This window comes from Calliphora vicina, unplaced genomic scaffold (assembly GCF_958450345.1).
Source record: "Calliphora vicina unplaced genomic scaffold, idCalVici1.1 scaffold_146, whole genome shotgun sequence".
Classification (NCBI taxonomy): domain Eukaryota; kingdom Metazoa; phylum Arthropoda; class Insecta; order Diptera; family Calliphoridae; genus Calliphora; species Calliphora vicina.
In genome coordinates, this window is record NW_027052627.1 from 1 (window position 1) to 7,695 (window position 7,695).

Here is a 7,695-nt window from a genome sequence, read left to right on the forward strand (position 1 = left end):
TTTATCTTTAAAATATTGAACGCAGTTTAAAAGCCATTGAATTTTGCATAATGTTAATTACTGGATAAAAATAACGTTGTAACTTGTCATTTATAAAGCTTTTTTATGTCATTTAAATTTGCCCATTTTGTTAAAACCGAACCTTCACGATAAGGTGTTAGTTTTAAGAAAATTCACTTATATTTCTACTTCAAAAAGGTGAGCATCTCTTGCTTAATAAAAACATTGAATTTTGTAATCCTTACATATTTCTTTTATTTCCCACCGGTAATATAATTCTCGTTACATGAGAAATTATAAAATCTTAAGGAACACATAACAACAATAAACTTAATAGTTTATTATTGTTAGTACCTTTATTACCGAATCTACAAAGGTTAATCTTGTGGTCACCTTAGAAACATTTCTTCCCCTACTCTATCAGAGCAAATATCATCAACTCTATCTACAAACCTACATACATACATATGTAATCATCTTTAAACATCTCTATTGATGCTAAATCTACAACAACCACATAAAGCTAATCTATTCATGGTCCTTCAACGACGTTAAGCTGGTCACCTAAAACAAATAAAGAGATCACCACGACATCAATCACACAAGTCAAAGTGCAAGTACTTTAGTACAAAAGAAGACCGCGAGCCGTACCACAAAGTATACAGAGGCGACACGACAAAAAATATATATTTGTCTCTTTCGCTCGAAACAATTTCAACCGGTTTGGTTTTGTGCTTATTTATATAGTTGTTTGTTTTAACGCACTGTCTGTATTAAACCGCAAATTTGTTTTCTCTTTCTATCGAAACAATTTCAAAAAAAGCTGATTTTAGTGTTTTTGAACTGTCAAATTTGACACCTCTGTATACTTTGTGGCCGTACACAGGCAGAACAACGAACTTAAGTATTAAACGGAAAAAAATGGTAAAAACAACAAAAAAGTGAGTGAGTAGAACGAAAAAGTTTAAAATACAATTAAAACAGTGAAAAATCGTGCAGAAAATTATAAAAAAGAAGAAAATTACAAAAGTGCAAAGAAAGAAACCTACAAATAAATTGTTTAAAAGCTCACAAAAAACCATAAAATCATACATAGTTAACAACAAAAACAACCTTAAAGTCACACATTTTACCGCAAAATTGCCAAATTTCAAAATTTTCAAAAGTTCAAACTACCATTTACAACCCTCATATTGCCAAATTTCAAAATTTTACAAAGTTCAAACAAAATTCTAAAACCTACAAAAAATTTATTATACACTTAAAATACCATTACATTTTTTTTTCTTACTTTCGCACTTTGCCTTCCTACATTTGTTTTTTCCAAAACTCAGGGTCATTTAGTGCTAGAAATCAAAGAAAGTAAAAACAAAATCAAATAAGTAAATTTAAAGAGAAACACAAGTGTTTTATAAGTGAACAACTTTTTGCAAGGGTTTTCAACAACAGAGTTACAACAACAGATCATAAGCAAGAAACAAACAAACGGAAGTTCTCTTAGACTTTACACAACAAACTTCAATAAGAGAAATCATCAATTTCAAACCAACTTTAAAACATGAGTACATGTACATTGCTATAATTTAGCTCTTGCTTATTCATACCCCTCCAACATTCACAACACAAATCTCTTTAACATTTACAACACACTTCTCTTTAACATACACAACCAGTGTTGCCACTTCATGTGTAATTACACATATTGTGTGTAATTTTAACTTGGATGTGTAGCCCATGTGTAATTGAATGAATGTGTAATTCATGTGTAATTTTAAATTCCAATTATTTCCAAAATAAGTATATTGTCAATGTATGTCTTCAATCATTTTTATTATTGTTCAGATTTCAAAATGAACTGAAAATAAATATGTACGTTTATATGAAGGAAAGTAGCTATATCCTCTATTTTAGTTGATAAATAACAAATCCAGTATCTCTAAATGTATTCATATTTATTACATTGTACTCAGTATAATGGAACTATATGTATGAAGATATGAATCAAGTTTGAATTAAATTAACATTAAGGTTTGCAGAAAAATACGATAAGTAATTTGGAGATTATTGTTATGTTGTTCGCAATATTTTAAAAATATAAACGTTACATAAATTATACATCTATTTACTTACAAGATTTTACTGGTAAAGTGTTCATTTACTTTTTCCTATTTTTCTCCCTCGCTATAATTTTTAAACAAATAGTAAAAAATATTCAACTTTGTCTAAATTAAGCCTATTTGAAACTGAAAACAAAACTGATTTCAAAGCACTTAGGCCCCAATTTTGTAAATCACGTCACCAAAATTTTAAAAATTTGATTTTGTTTTGTATATAACAAATTCTGAACAGAACAAATGCACCAAAATGCAGGCATTGATTTGCCATTCATAATTTGAAAATTTTGTATATAAAACAAAAACAAATTTTCGAAATTTTGTTTTTGCTATCAATATAAATATCACTTACGTGTTATTTTTTTTAAATATTGTTAAATTTTTAATATATATGTAAAAATTTTCAATGGAACAATCTCCGAATGAACATTGATTAATATTTGTTAAAATCTTTTTTCGGATTGACATATTTAACTGATCTCAAGAATTCATTAAATTAGATAAGTACACTAATAATTTCATATATCCAATTCCTGGATAAATTAATCTGCGCAAGTGAAAATTGTCCATCATTTTGCCCATTGACACTAAACTTTAGTGACTAAAGTGATCGTATTTGGCCCAAATATCCCATAGTCCACTGTGACAAACCTTTTGTCTTCATGTACGTTTTAAAAATCTTGTATTCGCACCACCTTTAGACAATTTCTCCTATTACGATCACGAAAATTACATGTGTAGTTTTTTCTCGTATGTGTAATTTAGGAATGAGGCATGTGTAGTTTATAATTTTCTTGGTGGCAACACTGTACACAACACACATATTCAACATTCACAATATAATCTCTTTAACATTCAATATTAATCTCTCATATAGACAACATACATCTCTTTTTCACACAAACACAGTGTGGCTAAAATAAAAAAGTTTTAACAAAATTAATTTTGTACTTCAAATAAAATACAATATTTTCGAAAAATTAACAAAATTTAATAATTAAACTAAAGAATTAAATAGATTAATTTAAAAAAAAATTTATATATAATTAAAAAGTGTTGAATTATATTACAGAAATTTTACTTAAAAAACTAAAACAATATATTGAACAGTGGGTACGAATACAAAAGAAATTAGTGAAAAATTTTGTTTCTCGAATTGAATTTCAACCAGAATTTTCTAATCTAAATTTAAATTCAACTACAATATTGAATGAAAATTTAGTTACTTGAAATAAAGGAGAAAATAATCATCAATATTTTAACAAATTAGCAAACGTTTACTATAACTTTGGCAACAAATTTCTAAAATTAATATCGTTTAATATAAATGAAAAATACAGAACATTTATACAAACTAATTAAAAATTCTAATTAAAACCGTTTAATACCATTAGATCCCTCAAATTAAAAAAAATACAGTCCACTTTTATCAAAATTACTTTTATACATAATTACAAGGAATTAAAATTCCATGCCATTTACAATTTAAAACTAAATTACAAGGCTTTAGTGAATTTAAGCTCCGAGCTTAACGAGGTTTTTAGAATTAAAATTCTAGCCAATGTTCGCATATATTATTCAATCTAAACAATAAGGCTTTTGTGAATCAAATTTCCAAGCCCCTTTTCTACATACAAACATTTCTACTTACCGCTAAATATTTTCTTTCATACTCAAAGAAAATATTATAGATTTGCATTCTATATTTTAAACCGCTAAATATTTTCTTTCATACTCAAAGAAAATATTACAGATTTGCAATCTATTTTTCTAAACCGCTAAATATTTTCTTTCATACTCAAAGAAAATATTATAGATTTGCATTCTATATTTTAAACCGCTAAATATTTTCTTTCATACTCAAAAGAAAATATTACAGATTTGCAATCTATTTTTCCTAAACCACTAAATATTTTCTTTCATACTCAAAGAAAATGTTATAGATTTGCATTCTATATTTTAAACCGCTAAATATTTTCTTTCATACACAAAAGAAAACATTATAGATTCACTATCTATATTTCTTAAACCGCTAAATATTTTCTTTCACATAAAAGAAAATATAATAAATTTCCAATCTATATTTTTTTTATCAAAACGCAAACATTTCTTCTGATCATTTCATAGATTCTCAATCTACAATTTTTCAAACACAAAATATATTCTTTAATATATTAAAAAAAAAAAAAATAATAATAGATTCTCAATCTAAAATACTCACTCTGCAAAACAATTTCTTTGAAACAAAATACAATAGATTAGATTATTAAACTATAATCCTCAAAACGCATTTATAACCGCAATTTAAAAGTTCATATAGTTTAATATCTTATTTACATAAACATATAACTCCAAATTAAAGATTTATTTCCCTTAAAATACTTCTAATCCATCAATTTTCAACACGAAAACTTTTCATTCCCCAAATCTCAATTGCATTAGTTTCACTATGGCTTCACCCAACAATAAATTTGCATTCAATGCAAAAAATTTAATATCATTTTGCAAAAGAACTGACGTCCAAGAATCTTCGGGACAATCTGTAACCCTTTTAGATCTTAAAAAGAAATATCTTGTTAGTTGCTTGAATAAAGTAGAACAATCGTATGAAGATCTTGTGCTATCTGATCAAAGCGAAGATATAAAAGTGATAGCACAAGAACAATATAACTCATGTTTAGATATGTACTACCATACAATTTCAAAACTTCTCGATTTAATTAAACCTCAAAGAGAAAGCCTTAATCCTCGTATTAGTACAGAACCCAATATTTCTAACCTTCCCCAGGAAAACTTTACCACATGCCTCAAACTACCCCCTTGCGATACTCAAACTTTCTCAGGAAATTATGAAGAATGGCCTGCGTTTCGTGACATGTTCACAGCAGTCTATATCAATCACCCAAGATTGACATCCGCTGAAAAATTATACCATCTTCGTAACAAGACAATAGGAACTGCGGGATCAATTGTGAACAGATTTCCGCTCACTGATAACAATTTCAATCTTGCTTGGCAAGCTCTTAAATCCAGATACGAAAATATTAGAGTCTTAGTAGATAATCAAATCCGCAATCTCTTTAACATCCCTGTAGCAATTGTCGCAGATAACGAATCCCTGCAAAGAATACACAATTCTGTCACAGATTGTTTGTCACTAGATCAACCAACCACCTCTATTAAATACTTCTCAAATGATAAATACTGTTCCTTTTATCTCCCACATCACGCTGTCGTTAGTCCAAAGCATAAAACTACGAAAGTTGATGCAGTTTTTAATGTATCTCGCAAGACAAAGTCTGGTCTCACCCTTAATGATGTACTATATACAGGTCCCACTTTACAAGCAGATTTAGTAACCGTAATACTAAATTGGCGTTTTTACAGATATAACTTTAGCGGTGACATTCAACAAATGTATAGACAAATCATGATAGATCCCCCTGACAGGCCATACCAGAGAATTATGTTCCAAAAGTCCCCCCGGGAGGCTATCAGAGACTATCAACTCAAAACCGTTACCTTTGGTATCAATTGCTCTCCCTTTTTGGCAATCAGAACGCTTTTACAATTAGCCTCTGATAATCAAGACATTTTCCTAAAAGCTTCTCATAGCCTTTGGTTTAATGCGTCTTCGTGGCTCACGAATCCACCTTCTGAGTGGCCAAAAGACAATTTATTCAAAACTACCAACTTTACCCGAATTCCTTTAAAACCTAAAATTACACCTACTAAAACTGTATTATCACATCACTTACGCATTAACGCCAACAGTGTACAAACTACCACTAATTTAATCCACATTCTTTCTAATTTCTCTTCCTACACTCCAGCATTACGTGTATTGTCATATGTTTTTCGCTATATACGACATTTTAAGCCATCTTTCGCTATCCCTACACAATCCAACACAATCATTATATTCATCATGTTTCTTCCCTTTACATCACTCTTCATTTTACTTTTAGTTCACGTTATCAAGCTCCAAGGGATTCTGCTATTCACCAGTGCCAAGTGTGCTTTCGATACCACTCACTTCGATTCTGCAGAAAATTTCTCACAATGGACATTACTAAACGCAACCAAGTTGTTACACGAAACAACTATTGCCATAATTGCTTGGCACGTACACATCTGGCCCAAAATTGCAGTAGCCCAGATACTTGCAAAAAATGTGCGTTACCACATCATACGCTACTTCATCCGAATCATCATCAGCGAGATCAACCGCCAAGACGATCAGTTCATCAACGTGTTGGTCAACGGAATGCAGTATCAAAGAGGCCAAACAAAAGGACAGTCCACAGATAAAACTCAACCTAATCAAAAGATATTGTCTGAAGCAATCCGTTCTCTAGCTGCCGTCTTATGTGCTACTACCAAAACCTCTTAATTGCAATGCTGCAAGGAGTGGCGGCATGTTCTAATTAGCATAATGCATTTATTATATTATTAATTTTATATTGAATTTATCTTTAAAATATTGAACGCAGTTTAAAAGCCATTGAATTTTGCATAATGTTAATTACTGGATAAAAATAACATTGTAACTTGTCATTTATAAAGCTTTTTTATGTCATTTAAATTTGCCCATTTTGTTAAAACCGAACCTTCACGATAAGGTGTTAGTTTTAAGAAAATTCACTTATATTTCTACTTCAAAAAGGTGAGCATCTCTTGCTTAATAAAAACATTGAATTTTGTAATCCTTACATATTTCTTTTATTTCCCACCGCTAATATAATTCTCGTTACATGAGAAATTATAAAATCTTAAGGAACACATAACAACAATAAACTTAATAGTTTATTATTGTTAGTACCTTTATTACCGAATCTACAAAGGTTAATCTTGTGGTCACCTTAGAAACATTTCTTCCCCTACTCTATCAGAGCAAATATCATCAACTCTATCTACAAACCTACATACATACATATGTAATCACCTTTAAACATCTCTATTGATGCTAAATCTACAACAACCACATAAAGCCAAGCTATTCAGTATGTATGTATGTATGTATGTATGTATGTATGTATGTATGTATGTATGTATGTATGTATGTATGTATGTATGTATGTATGTATGTATGTATGTATGTATGTATGTATGTATGTATGTATGTATGTATGTATGTATGTATGTATGTATGTATGTATGTATGTATGTATGTATGTATGTATGTATGTATGTATGTATGTATGTATGTATGTATGTATGTATGTATGTATGTATGTATGTATGTATGTATGTATGTATGTATGTATGTATGTATGTATGTATGTATGTATGTATGTATGTATGTATGTATGTATGTATGTATGTATGTATGTATGTATGTATGTATGTATGTATGTATGTATGTATGTATGTATGTATGTATGTATGTATGTATGTATGTATGTATGTATGTATGTATGTATGTATGTATGTATGTATGTATGTATGTATGTATGTATGTATGTATGTATGTATGTATGTATGTATGTATGTATGTATGTATGTATGTATGTATGTATGTATGTATGTATGTATGTATGTATGTATGTATGTATGTATGTATGTATGTATGTATGTATGT

The 7,695-nt window shown here is 29.1% G+C and overlaps 1 long non-coding RNA gene across 1 annotated transcript; it reads left to right on the top strand.

The window, feature by feature from the left end:
* The first annotated feature begins 875 nt into the window (after positions 1–875).
* On the top strand, positions 876–6,826 carry LOC135963098 (uncharacterized). The gene is made up of 2 exons (XR_010576819.1): positions 876–941; positions 6,083–6,826. It is a non-coding gene; the product is annotated as an uncharacterized LOC135963098 (long non-coding RNA).
* Positions 6,827–7,695: the final 869 nt, after the last annotated feature.